Raw genomic sequence first — 15,053 nt, forward strand, 5'->3', positions numbered from 1 at the left:
ACACACACAAATACAATTGGACGTGTTGATTGAATTCTAGGTTCCTGGGAACTTCTGCTTTAGGCCCTACAGTGCAACAGTGAAGAAATTCAGAGCTATGCCACATAGCCTGGCTATATTCTGGTGAGTGGGAAAGGAAATTACCACACCTTTTTTTTTCAGTTTTCTCTCACAGAGTGGACAGATCTAAATTAGTGTCTTTATAGAGTAATCAGTCCAAACATGAGTGAATTAATGAATGAAAACCTTTTTCTTAGAACATACACACATCCTATCCAACTTTCAATGTTCTGTTGCTAGTAAGCTCTCTTTCCAAAAATTTTATAAAAAATTTTTTTCTGCATGTCTTTTTTATTACACTTTATCATTTTTGCATTTTGTCTTATCCAATTATCTCCCAACTAAACTGTGAGCTTCTTGGGGATGTGATTTGTGCCTAATTTGCCTTTTCCCCACTACAGTATAAGCTAAATGTTTTGTTTCAGGAAGCCCTAGAAATAATTTTGAATAAATGAAAATAATTTAATTAATGAAGATCTGTTCCCAGTTTTAGTGCAGGAGATATAACAAATGTCATATTAAGAGTAAAGTCAGATTTTAAGTTAGGAGTTGCTGAAAATGCTACCTCTAAACTTATGCAAATAATGAAAAGATAAACAGAATTTTCCTCCATTAATAGCACTCTCATACTGTTTTTTTTTTTTTGGCTGCGTTGTGTCCTCGTGCTGTGCATGGGCTTTCTCCAGCCACGGCAAGCAGGGGCTACTCTTCCCTGCGGTGTGTGGGCCTCTCATTGTGGTGGCCTCTCTCATTGCAGAGCACGGGCTCCAGGCGTGTGGGCCTCAGTATTCGTGGCTCACGGGCTCTAGAGTGCAGGCTCAGTAGTTGTGGCACACGGGCTTAGTTGCTCTGCGGCATGTGGCGCGGGATCCTCCTGGACCAGGGCTCGAACCCATGTCCCCTGCATTGGCAGACAGATTCTTAACCGCTGAGCCACCAGGGAAGCCCTCTCCTACTATTTTAAAAGAACAAACAACCTTAAAAGAAGTAAGCATTGTTTGTGTTGACTGTAAGTAGCCCTCTCAGACTTAGGCTGTGTGATATTGGTCTTGTCACCTTGTTCTGACCATATATTTGCCACACTGATCTGTCACCATTATCAATAAATGAACACAACCAAGGCCAGTAAACATTATTAATCATAAACTTTCTAGTAAATAATGAAACTTAATGCCTTAACCTTGATAAGATGTATTAAGTTATAAATAATGTTGAAAATGTATTTTTGTTTTAAGTTTTTAAAAGTGAAGGCCATCCTGATTCTAACTCTTATTGCAGCATGCTGTGGAGGCCCTGCATGCTTGCTGCTTTTTACCAAACAGGTGTTTGACTTATTTTTTTTATCATTTTCCAATCCTGCAGGGATGTGACTATTTGTTAGGGAGGGTCATAGTTCTTCCTGTCCTATGAAAACTTTGCTTGAGTAGTTTTTTTCTTTTCTACCATGTGTTCATAATAAAATTGATGCTGTAAAATTTCTAATAGATATTACAGAGAAATGGAATATATTGGTTATACTTGTAAATATTTCTAATTATTAGCATTTCAGATAAAGTTTTATTGTGAAAGGATTACATTTAAGTGGCTGTCAATTTGAGATAAACTTTTTCAGGAGCACCTGTTGAAAATTCTAAAAGAATTTTATTTCAGAAGATGAGAAGGAAAGCTGGATGCCAGAGGTCCTTTTGCTAGTAAATAGTAAGCAGAACAGTTTAGAACTGTTGAAGAGTGTTCAGCATCAAACCTGTGTCCGTGAGACATACAGATTGGTATGGGTAAATCAGAGAGGTTTGATGTTCTGTAAAAAAAATTCTACATTAAAGTCCAGTAGTTTGAGTCAAAACTGGAGCACATCTATTACTCCTGATTTTATTTAAAACCATGTGTAGACTCAGAAAGAAAAAGCAAGTATGTGACATGCAAAGAAAGAACTTTCACCTAAAAGCCTAAAATATTTTTAAATTATCTTGTATTTTTGTTGTGATCTTGGCAGTCCTTCAGAAATATTTTGCCTGTTAAAGGTGGTCAACTAATAATTACAGGTTGGCTTCAGAAGAGTAAACAAGAGTGAGAGGGCATCATAACTCGGATGCATTTGTGTGCAAATTAATTCTGTCTTTCTTTCTTCCTCCTTAATTACAAAGAGTAAAGTTTCAAATCTTGAATAGGCATTTAGTTTGAATGTATTCTATCCAGATAGGAAAATATGTCTGTGTTCTCTAAATATGTTTTTTACAAAAAATGTTTACCATATTATAGCCTCATTCCAAGTCAGATTCCCATGGGACAGAAAAATTAATTGGGTGCTTTGGAATGACTTTTCTTTTTCATTCTTTGGGCTCATGGCTTCATGTAAACATATGCTGCAAGACTTCTAGAAATTCACGAGAGTTTCTGCTCTTCAAGGATTAAAAGTTTTTAAGTGATAATTTTATCTTCCTACTTTTAACAGATGTTTTCTTTTTATTATTCATCTGCCTCTTTTTGCTTTAAATTTTTTATTTTTAAATTTCCTTGCATTAATCTTGAGCTTTTCAGCTAAGATTTTGTAAGAAACTCCAAAAAGCAAGACACAAATGTTGACATAATTTTAATTGTAATTGTTTATTGGCTACCCAAAGACTTGGAGGGAGCCTTGAAAATTGTTTACAAAAATCACCATGCCGAGGGTGGGGTCGAGATGGGTCCTAAGCATAGGCCACCCCGCCCCCGCACTGCCCAAACCCTGCCCTTGCTTAGGCCACGCCCTCCACAACCAAGGCCTTTTCCACCTTTTTTTTTCTCCTCCTCTTTTTTACTATTATGGTTCTGTTTTACCTTCCAGTTGTTTCATCAATACTTTTATTTTTATACTCTTTCTAACATATCTGTTAGTTTCCTAGTCTAATTTTATTTTTTACTTTGTTATTGTTCTCCTTTTTTTTTTTTTTTCTCCTCTTTTTTACTATAGTGGTTCTGTTTTACCTTCTGGTTGTTGTTTCATCTACATTTTTATATTCTTTCTAACATATCTGTTAGTTTCCTAGTCTAATTTTATTTTTTACTTTGTTATTGTTCTCTTTTTTTTGGCACCCCTCATGGCTTGTGGGATCTTCGGCCAGGGGTCAGGCCCAAGCTCCTGCGGTGGAGCTCCGACTCCGAACCTTTGGACTAACAGAGGACCTTAGACCCCGGGAATATTCATCTGCATGAGGTCTCCCCAAGGTCCTCATCTTGGCACCAAGACCCAGCTCTACCCAACAGCCTACAAACTCCAGTGCTGGAAGCCTCAGGCCAAACAACCAGTGAGACAGGAACATAATCCCACTCATCAAAAAGAAAAAAAAATTAGATGACAAAAAAATATGTCACAGATGAAGGAACAAGGTAAAAACCTATAAGACCAAATAAATGAAGAGAAAATAGGCTATCTTCCTGAAAAAGAATTCAGAGTAATGATAGTAAAGATGATCCAGAATCTCAGAAACAGAACGGAGGCACAGATTGAAAAAACATAAGAAATGTTTAACAAAGATCTAGAAGAACTAAAGAACAGACAAACAGAGATGAACAACACAATAACTGAAATGAAAAATACACTAGAAGGAATCAATAACAGAATAACAGGCAGAAGAACAAGTAAGTGGGGGGAAGACAAAATGGTGGAAATAACTGAGGAGCAGAATAAGGATAAAAGAATGAAAACAATTGAAGACAATCTCAGAGACCTCTGGAATGACACTAAATGCACCAACATTCAAATTATAGGGGTCCCAGAAGAAGAAGAGAAAAAGAAAGGGTCTGAGGAAATATTTGAAGAGATTATAGTGGAAAAATTCCCTAACATGGGAAAGGAAATAGTCACCCAAGTCCAGGAAGCACAGAGAGTCCCATACAGGATAAACCCTAGGAGAAACACACCAAGACACATAATAATCAAACTAACAAAAATTAAATTCAAAGAAAAAATATTAAAAGCAGCAAGGGAAAACAAAAAATAACATAAAAAGGAATCCCCATAAGGTTATCAGCTGATTTTTCAGCAGAAACTCTGCAGGCCAGAAGGGAGTGGCAGGATGAAAGTGATGAAAGAGAAAAACCTACAACCAAGATTACTCTACCCAGCAAGGATCTCATTCAGATTTGACAAAGAAATCAAAAGCTTTACAGCAAGCTTTTTGCTTGGTTTACAAGCAAAAGCTAAGATAATTCAGCACCACCAAACCAACTTTACAACAAATGTTAAAGAAACTTCTATAGGCAGGAAACACAAGAGAAGAAAAAGACCCACAAAAGCAAACCCAAAACAATTAAGAAAATGTAATGGGAACGTACATATCGATAATAACCTTACATGTAAATGGATTAAATGCCCCAAACAAACAACACAGACTGGCTGAATGGATACAAAAACAAGATGCATATGCATGCTGTCTACAAGAGGCCCACTTCAGACCTATGTACAGACTGAAACTGAGGGGATGGAAAAAGATATTCTATGCAAATGGAAATCAAAAGAAGCTAGGGTAACAATACTCATATCAGGTAAAATAGACTTTAAAATAAAGAATGTTGCAAGAGACAAGGAAGGACACTACATAATGATCAAGGGATCAATCCAAGAAAAAGATATAACAATTATAAATGTTTATGCACCCAACATAGGAGCTCCTCAGTACATAAGGCAAGTCCTAACAACCGTGAAAGGAGAAATCAACAGTAACACAATAATAGTAGGGGACGTTAACACCCTGCTTACACCAATGGACAGATCATTCAAACAGAAAATAAATAAACACAAGCTTTAAATGACACAGTAGACCAGATAGATTTAACTGATATTTTTAGAACATTCCACCCAAAAGTGGCAGAATACACTTTCTTCTCAAGTGCTCATGGAACATTCTCCAGGATAGATCACATCTTGGGTCACAAATCAAGCCTTGGAAAATTTAAGAAAATTGAAATCCTGTGAAGCATCTTTTCTGACCACAATGCTATGAGATTGGAAATCAATTACAGGAAAAAGACTGTAAAAAACACAAATGCATGGAGGCTAAACAGGGTGCTACTAAATAACCAAGAGATCACTGAAAAAATTAAAGAAGAAATTTTCAAAAACATAGAAACAAATGACAATGAAAACACGACAATCCAAAACCTATGGGATACAGCAAAAGCAATTCTAAGAGGGAAGTTTATAGCAATTCAATCTCACCTCAAGAAACAAGAAAAATCCCTAACAATCTAACCTTACACCTAAAGCAACTAGAGAAAGAAGAACAAAGAAAACCCAAAGTCAGTAGAAGAAATCATAAAGATCAGAGCAGAAATAAATGAAATAGAAACAAAGAAAACAATGGCAAAGATCAATAAAACTAAAAGCTGGTTCTTTGAGAAGATAAACAAAATTGATAAACCTTAGCCAGACTCATCAAGAAAAAAAGGGAGAGGATTCTAATCAGTAAAATTAGAAATGAAAAGGAGAAATCACAATAGACACCACAAAAATTCAAAAGATTATAAGAGACTACTACAAACAACTATATGCCAATAAAATGGGAAACCACAAAGAAATGGACAAATTCTTGGAAAGGTACAATTTTCCAATACTAAACCAGGAAGAATTAGAAATTATAAACAGACCTATCACAAGTAATGAAATTGAAACTGTGATTAAAAATCTTCCAAGAAACAAAAGTCCAGGACCAGATGGCTTCACAGATGAATTCTATCAAACATTTAGAGAAGAGCTAACACCCATCCTTCTCAATCTCTTCCAAAAAATTGCAGAGGGAAGAACACTCCCAAATTCATTCTACGAAGCCACCACCACCCTGATACCAAAACCAGAAAAAGATATCACAAAAAAGAAAATTATAGTCCAATATCACTGATGAACATAGATGCAAAAATCCTGAACAAAATACTAGCAAACAGAATCCAACAGCACATTAAAATGATCATACACCATGATTAAGTGGGGTTTATCCCAGGAATGCAAGGAGTCTTCAATATATGCAAATCAATTAATGTGATACACCATATTAACAAATTAAGGAATAAAAACCTAATGATCATCTCAATAGATGCAGAAAAAGCTTTTGACAGAATTCAACACCCATTTATGATAACAACTCTCCAGAAAATGGGTGTAGAGGGAACGTACTTCAACACAGTAAAGGCCATATATGACAAATCCACAGCAAACATCATACTCAATGGTGAAAATCTGAAAGCATTTCCACTAAGATCAGGAACAAGACAAGGATGTCCACTCTCACCACTATTATTCAACATAGTTTTGGAAGTCCTAGCCATGGCAATTCAGAGAAGAAAAAGATAAAAGGAATAAAAATTGGAAAAGAAGAAATAAAAATGTCACTGTTTGCAGATGACATGATACTGTACACAGAAAATTCTAAAGATGCTACCAAAAGACTACTAGAACTAATCAGTGAATTTGGTAAGGTTGCAGCATACAAAATTAATGCACAGAAATCTCTTGCATCTCTATACACTGACAATGAAAAATCATAAAGAGAAATTAAATTAAGCAAACAATCCCATTTACCATCGCAACAAAAAGAATAAAATACTGAGGAATAAACCTACCTAAGGAGGCGAAAGACTTGTACTCAGAAAACTATAAAACACTGATGGAAGAAATCAAAGATGACATAAACAGTTGGAGAAATATACCGTGTTCTTGGATTGGAAGAATCAATATTGTGAAAATGACTATACTACCCAAAGCAATCTACAGATTCAGTGCAATCCCTATCAAAATACCAATGGCATTCTTCACAGAATGAGAACAAAAAATTTTACAATTTATATGGAAACACAAAAGACCCCGAATAGCCAAAGAAATCTTGAGAAAGAAAAACGGAGCTGGAGGAATCAGGCTCCTCAGCTTCAAACTATACTACAAAGCTACAGTAATACATACAGTATGGTACTAGCACAAAAGCAGAAATATAGATCAATGGAACAGGATAGAAAGCCCAGAGATAAACCCACACACATATGGTTACCTAATTTACGAGAAAGGAGGCAAGAACATACAGTGGAGAAAAGACAGCCTCTTCAATAAGTGGTGCTGGGAAAACTGGACAGCTACATGTAAAAGAATGAAATCAGAACACTCCCTAACACCACACACAAAAATAAGCTCCAAATGAATTAAAGACCTAAATGTAAGGCCAGACACTATAAAACTTTTAGAGGAAAACATAGGAAAAACACTCTTTGACATAAACCACAGCAAGATCTTTTTGGACCCACCTCCTAGAATAATGAAAATAAAAACAAAAATAAACAAATGGGACCTAATGAAACTTCAAAGCTTTTGCACAGCAAAGGAAACCATAAACAAGATGAAAAGACAACACTCAGAATGGGAGAAAATATTTGCAAATAAAACAATGGACAAAGGATTAATCTCCAAAATACACAACTCATGCAGCTCAATATCAAAAAACCAAACAATCCAATTAAAAAATGGGCAGAAGACCTATAGACATTTCACCAAAGGAAACATACAGATGGCCCAGAGGCACATGAAAAGATGCTCAACATCACTAATTATTAGAGAAATGCAAGTCAAAACTACAATGAGATATCACCTCACACCAGTTAGAATGGGCATCATCAGAAATCTACAAACAACAAATGCTGGAGAGGGTGTGGCGAAAAGGAAACCCTCTTGCACTGTTGGTGGGAATGTAAATGGATACAGCCACTGTGGAGAACAGTATGGAGGTTCCTTAAAAAACTAAAAATAGAACTACCATGTGACCCAGCAATCCCACTACTGGGCATATACCCTGAGAAAACCATAATTCAAAAAGACACATGGACCCCAATGTTCATTGCAGCTCTATTTACAATAGCCAGGTCATGGAAGCAACCTAAATGTCCATCGACAGATGAATGGATAAAGAAGATGTGGCACATATATACAATGGAATATTACTCAGCCATAAAAAGAAACGAAATTGAGTTATTTGTAGTGAGGTGGATGGACCTAGAGTCTGTCATACAGAGTAAGTAAGTCAGAAAGAGAAAAACAAATACTGTATGCTAACACACATATACGGAATCTAAAAAAAAAAAAAAAAGGTACTGATGAACCTAGCGGCAAGGCAGTAATAAAGACGTAGACATAGAGAATGGACTTGAGGACACGGGGAGGGGAAGGGGAAGCTGGGACGAAGTGAGAGAGTGCCATGGACACGTATACACTACCAAATGTAAAATAGCTAGTGGGAAGCAGCAGCATAGCACAGGGAGATTAGCTCAGTGCTTTGCGACAACCTAAAGGGGTGGGATAGGGAGGGTGGGAGGGAGATGCAAGAGGGAGAGCCTGTGGGGATATATGTATGCATATGGATGATTCACTTTGTTGTACAACAGAAACTAACACAGTATTGTGAAGCAATTATAATCCGATAAAGATCTATTTAAAAAAATCACCATGCCTGTTTACAGAGGTAAGCTATGATAAAGAAATATTTGCACCAAAGTGAGCACTGTTAATTTTATTTTACAAGCACATATAAGTAAATGTTAGATACCTTAATATATGCAGGGTAATGTACAAAAATTCTTAGTATATATTAAGTACCCTGTAACTTAATAATATTTCATATCTCTTGAGCATCTACCATTTTCCAAGCAATTTATAATCATTTTCTCACTTAGTTCCTCATAAAAACCTTATCAGATGGGTATCATCATCATCCCTATTTTATGGATGAGGAAACTGAGGCTCAGAGAAGTTATATAACTTGACCAAGATCAAAGAACTGATAAACATAATGAATAGAATATTAATGCCAATAACTGTGTATATACAGTTTGCCTGAAGTTCACTTCTCTGGAACTGAGCTTGTTCACTGTGAAAGAAAATTTTAAATACCAACACTCTAGTTTTAGCAAAACTATATTATAACACCATAAGAGAGTTCCACACATTTCAATTGCCTACAATGTGAGGACTCATGATTATGAAGTAAATGACAAGTGCCAGACTAGTTTCCACTACAGGTGCCAGCAGTCCTGCTGGGCCACCGGATTCCATCCCTATCCTGGCTCTTGCTGACACCATGTGGCAACAATCATTTGTGTTAATTTAATTATTGGGGGTGAGGCTTCGAGTCTTGTGGCTTTTGGGACATCTAAACAGTGGCAATGGCTCCAGTGATCTCCCAGTTAATTGGCACCCTTTCCTTAGTGAAATCCAGGAAGACTGGCCACAAGAATACTGGGGAAATGGGAACCACCTTCTGCCCTGTTATTTTCCCAGATGGCTTTGCACTATGATCCCATCTCCTTTGCTTCACCCTCTCCTCTGTGTCATCGCTCTATTTCCCCTCCTTCTCTCCCATATGTGACAGAACATAAAACTTTAGTCTACTTTCATTTGAGCAAGGAGGGCGGCTAGGGAGAGGAGGAAAACCAACAGCCAATCCTTCTACACTCAAATTTGCTTTCGGGGTTGAGGGTGTTAAGGCAGGGTTTTTCAGTTCTTGAAAATTAGGAAACAAAAAGTCTTCTTTTAATACAAAATATTGAATTTCATATAATTATGGTACTAATACTTTTATTTATTTTATGTAATCTTAATATATTTTCCACTTAATATATTGATAACCCTTAATTTATATTACCATTATGCATTGTTAACTGGCTCAGTTGAATAGGTGAAGGGGAAAAACTTGTCTTGGAGAACATTTTATCCATTTCTGCATAACCCACATTTGACTTCTAAAACATTAATTACATTTGCAGTGAGGCAAACAGTTTTAGAAGGGCAGTCAAACCTCATGTATTAGGTATTAGCTGGTGGCCTTTGAGAGTGCAGAGCATGCACAATTATGCTGTGCAGTTGCATGTAACTTTTCATTAATGCCTTTGAAGCAGCTTGAACAATTCAGAACAGCTGATTGTATCTCCTTTAAACTTTACCTCTTTTCCTCCTCCAATTTGACCCCATGCCTTAGGTCATAGTGTATTTCACTGCCTACTATTATTATTGCAAAAGTATTTTAACTGGTAATTCCAATGGGATAGGTCACTTTCAGTGGCTCTCAGTTTTACCTCTTGAAACACAATAGCACAGTAGCCCTGTGCCAATAGCTGAGGAAATAATGGAATTCTGAATAGTTATCCAACAATTTGGTCCAGAAATAAAACTATGTATCCAAAAACAAATCCATTACAATGTAATGCAGGGTGATATATACCTTTATATACATATCAGAAGTCTTTGTTAAAACATGCAAATACACTTAACGAATTTAAGTAACTCTACCGTTACCTGAGCTGAACCCTGCCAATTTACTGGAATTATTATTTTTTTAATAGTTATCATATACTCATAACCTAAACCTTGGATGTTGGACTCTCACCATCAAGTAATTCCTGAAATGGCATTTAGAACCATCTGATCACAGTGTTTTTCTAGAACATTGTTTCTTACTGCTTTTTGCCACTAGATGGAAGAAGCAGGTTAACAAAATGATATTTTTGGTGCCTTATTCAGCTCTACCCAGAAACAACCACAAGACTGTGTTTAAAATAATGACAGTCTCAGCATTCTTTTATTTTTACTGCAGTATTTCTTTTCATGTGAATACTGGATCTAAGAACTGTATTTTTTTTTGTATTTTTTATAGAGATTAATTTTCTTTTTATTATTTTAAAGGACTAAAATTTTCAAAAGTAAGAAAGAAAACAACTGCCAGCTGGAAGAGGAGAGGTGAGAATTATATAAAGATACTGGTAACAGGTATGTTGCAAAGCAATTCTCCACATGGATTATTGTCCAATAAATAACAAACCTCATTCATTTAATTATTCTTTTGTGCCACAAATGCTTATGGAGCAATTGGCACATTGAAGACACTAGACTAGGTGCTGAGAAACACGCAAGTGATGAATTAAGTGCAGGAACTGCTTATAAAATTTTTACATTCTGCAAGAGAGCTGAGCAAGAGGTAAGTTGTATTCATTCATGCATCATTTCAAATAAGGTAGAAATGGATAAATACTAGAAATATGGGTGCAATATTTTGGACATACAGGGAAGGTGGGTTTGGAGTGTCACTTTCATCTGAGGAGAGCAGGAATCACTTCATGTAGAAACTGGAATTAAGAGGGACAGTTGATGTGGGAGAGGCAGAGAATGGCTTTCCTGTGATAGAGGCAGAATGAGCAAAGGCACAGAGCAGGAAATAGCAGTTTAAAAACATGTATAATGATGAAAGGACAGTGCATTTTAACAAACAATTTAAATGTTTGTATAGATAGTACACTATAAAATGTAGTTTTTGAGCAAATGATAGATACAGGAAGTAACCTCAGAAGCTAAAGCACCATGTAGAGAAGAGTGGGCATTCTGGACAGTGACGCTTCAGCTTGGAAACAGAAGATCACTCAGGATGAAATAACCTGGAAATGGGAACACTAGCATCCATCTGACGCTGGTGTTTTATCAAAAGTAGGTTTACTGTACATGTGGGTTTGTAAATTGGTGGGAAGACTCCATAAGAGAATGATAATTCTGACTTAGGAGGGCAGCTTCCTGCAGCTTCTGTTCTCCTTCACCACTCTCTGCATGTTAGAAAGGAGACCAAGGTGGTAAACAGTGTCATTTGACTCCAAAAACACAGTATTTAATCTTTAGAATAACACGTAGTACCACCTACCTTCATACCTAGTGGTCTACTGATGTGAATGATCAAAGAATTCTATTCCAGCTGCTGAAGGCAATGAGCTTGAAGCTTGATATTAGGAGTAGCTATAAAATTATCCAGTTTTTAAATCCAACCACAGAATTTGTTTTTATGGCCTCCTATGGAACTGTAGCTACAGGTTAACTAAAGGTTATGAAGTAATATTTCCGTTTTATGGTTCTGAATTCACTGCCTTGTAATTTCAGAGATCACCTTGTTCTACAGTGGGACAAGCTTTATGCTGTTATAATTTTGTATTGCTCAATGAATATCATGTAACTTTTTCTTTTCCAAATTCAGATTCTATATTATTCCTATACTATTATTTGTATCTAGCTCATCACTATATTAATTGCTAGAATGTAGATAGATACCTTATATAATTTTAAGCCTTATATTTCCTGTTTTTTTCTATGTCTTGCTTATAAGTAAGGTATAATTAAAACTTAAAATTAAATATTGTCTTATATCTTAATGGGATTAAAAATGCTACGCATTAAGTCCTATTTAAATTTGATAAATATGTGAAAGTACATAGGATTACTAGATTACCTGATACATACATACATATATGCTTTTATATATTTATATTTCAGATGAATAAATTCAGATTATAAACAGCCTCACCATTTTATTCTATAAAGCAACTTTGTGATAATAACTAAATATATGCATATTTTCCCAAATTCAAAATAGTAACCTATGATTTTAATACACATATAAAATATTAGCTATGTTTAGACCTTATTAAATAAAGCTAATAATTCTATTTTGTTGATACTTCATATACTTCATAAAACATAAACTGATTCCCCTATAAGGATCAGTTTGATTTTATCACTTTTTTTCCCATGTACAATTAAATCTTAAAAAAAGAATCATGACTCAGTAGTAGTATATTAGGTCTGAAAAAATATAACTTCAAAGATACTTATCAGAAGGATAAAAAATGACTATAGAAGCCTACATAAATTACTGGCTTTCTTTTAGGGCTGTGTTTACATAGGCAAGGTAGAGAACAGAGGTACTTACTTGAAAAGAGCTGGGCAAAAATTTTAAGCCCTGTAATTGAAGAAATGATACAGTAATGAGTTTGTAGCCTGGTTAGCCAGACTGTGTATTTACATTGATTCCATTGACTTGACCTAATTGTGTTAACTCTCTGTAACTTTTTACCCTTATAGATATGGGTAGAAAACCTAGAAATAAAATGCTCTAATTTGATACAACCTAGCCCTACCTTTAATGCAGCTTGGTTTCCTTTTTTTTTTTTAACATCTTTATTGGAGTATAATTGCTTTACAATGGTGTGTTAATTTCTGCTTTATAACAAAGTGAATCAGCTATACATATACATATATCCCCATATCTCCTCCCTCTTGCATCTCCCTCCCACCCTCCCTATCCCACCCCTCTAGATGGTCACAAAGCACCGAGCTGATCTCCCTGTGCTATGCAGCTGCTTCCCACTAGCTATCTGTTTTACATTTGGTGGTGTATATAAGTCCATGCCACTCTCTCAGTTCATCCCACCTTACCCTTCCCCCTCCCTGTGTACTCAAGTCCATTCTCTACATCTGTGTCTTTATTCCTGTCCTCCCCCTAGGTTCTTCACAACCTTTTTTTTTTTTTAGATTCCATATATATGTGTTAGCATATGGTATTTATTTTTCTCATTCTGACTTACTTCACTCTGTATGACAGTCTCTAGGTCCATCCACCTCACTACAAATAACTCAATTTCGTTTCTTTTTATGGCTGAGTAATATTCCATTGTATGTATGTGCCACATCTTCTTTATCCATTCATCTGTCGATGGACACTTAGGTTGCTTCCATGTCCTGGCTATTGTAAATAGAGCTGGAAAGAACATTCTGGTACATGACTCTTTTTGAATTATGGTTTTCTCAGGGTATATGCCCAGTAGTGGGATTGCTGGGTCGTATGGTAGTTCTATTTTTAGTTTTTTGAGGAACCTCCATACTGTTCTCCATAGTGGCTGTATCCATTTACATTCCCACCAACAGTGCAAGAGGGTTCCCTTTTCTCCACACCCTCTCCAGCATTTATTGTTTGTAGGTTTTTTGATGATGGCCATTCTGACTGGTGTGAGGTGATAACCTCACTGTAGTTTTCATTTGCATTTCTCTAATGATTAGTGATGTTGAGCATCCTTTCATGTGTTTGTTGGCAATCTGTATATCTTCTTTGGAGAAATGTCTGTTTAGGTCTTCTGCCCATTTTTGGATTGGGTTGTTTGTTTTTTTGATGTTAAGCTGCATGAGCTGCTTGTAAATTTTTGGAGATTAATCTTTTGTCAATTGCTTCATTTGCAAATATTTTCTCCCATTCTGAGGGTTGTCTTTTCATCTTGTTTGTGGTTTCCTTTGCTGTGCAAAAGCTTTTAAGTTTCATTAGGTCCACTTTGTTTATCTTTGTTTTTATTTCCAGTTCTCTAGGAGGTGGGTCAAAAAGAATCTTGCTGTGATTTGTCATAGAGTGTTCTGCCTATGTTTTCCTCTAAGAGTTTTATAGTGTCTGTCCTTATATTTAGGTCTTTAGTCCACTTTGAGTTTATTTTTGTGTGTGGTGTTAGGGAGTGTTCTAATTTCATTCTTTTACAAGTAGCTGTTGAGTTTTCCCAGCACCACTTATTGAAGAGGCTGTCTTTTCTCCATAGTATGTTCTTGCCTCCTTTGTCGTAAATTAGGTAACCATATGTGCGTGGGTTTATCTCTGGGCTTTCTATCCTATAACATTGATGTATATTTCTGCTTTTGTGCCAGTACCATACTGTCTTGATTACTGTAGCTTTGTAGTATATTCTGAAGTCAGGGAGCCTAAGTCCTCCAGCTCTGTTTTTCTTTCTAAGATTGCTTTGGTTATTCGGGGTCTTCTGTGTTTCCATACAAACTGTGAAACTTTTTGTTGTAGTTCTATGAAAAATGCCATTGGTATTTTGATAGGGATTGCACTGAATCTGTAGATTGCTTTGGGTAGTATAGTCATTTTCACAATATTGATTCTTCCAATCAAAGAACATGGTATATCTCTCCATCTGTTTGTATCATCTTTCATTTCTTTCATCAGTGTCTTATAGTTTTCTGCATACAGCTCTTTTGTCTCCTTAGGTAAGTATATTCCTAGGTATTTTATTCTTTTTGTTGCAGTGGTAAATGGGAGTGTTTCCTTAATTTCTCTTTCAGATTTTTCATCCTTAGTGTATAGGAATGCAAGAGATTTCTGTGCATTAATTTTGTATCCTGCTACTTT

At 35.9% G+C, this 15,053-nt stretch overlaps 1 protein-coding gene across 12 annotated transcripts in view; it reads left to right on the top strand.

Moving 5' to 3' along the window:
- The window catches only part of LOC309660993 (UPF0462 protein C4orf33), a 95,139-nt gene that overhangs the window by 36,577 nt on the left and 43,509 nt on the right, over nucleotides 1–15,053 (top strand). For 5 of the 12 annotated variants that reach the window (XR_014263757.1, XR_014263758.1, XR_014263759.1 and 2 more), the window contains 2 exons: nucleotides 3,169–3,426; nucleotides 10,751–11,545. The gene's annotated coding sequence lies outside the window, so the exon portion shown is untranslated. Of the gene's footprint in view, nucleotides 1–1,338; nucleotides 1,383–3,168; nucleotides 3,427–10,750; nucleotides 11,546–15,053 lie in introns of all 12 variants that reach the window. The other 7 variants (XR_014263761.1, XR_014263762.1, XR_014263763.1 and 4 more) reach the window with 7 other exon arrangements.

Source organism: Balaenoptera physalus, assembly GCF_965194825.1.
Source record: "Balaenoptera physalus genome assembly, chromosome: 5".
NCBI lineage: Eukaryota > Metazoa > Chordata > Mammalia > Artiodactyla > Balaenopteridae > Balaenoptera > Balaenoptera physalus.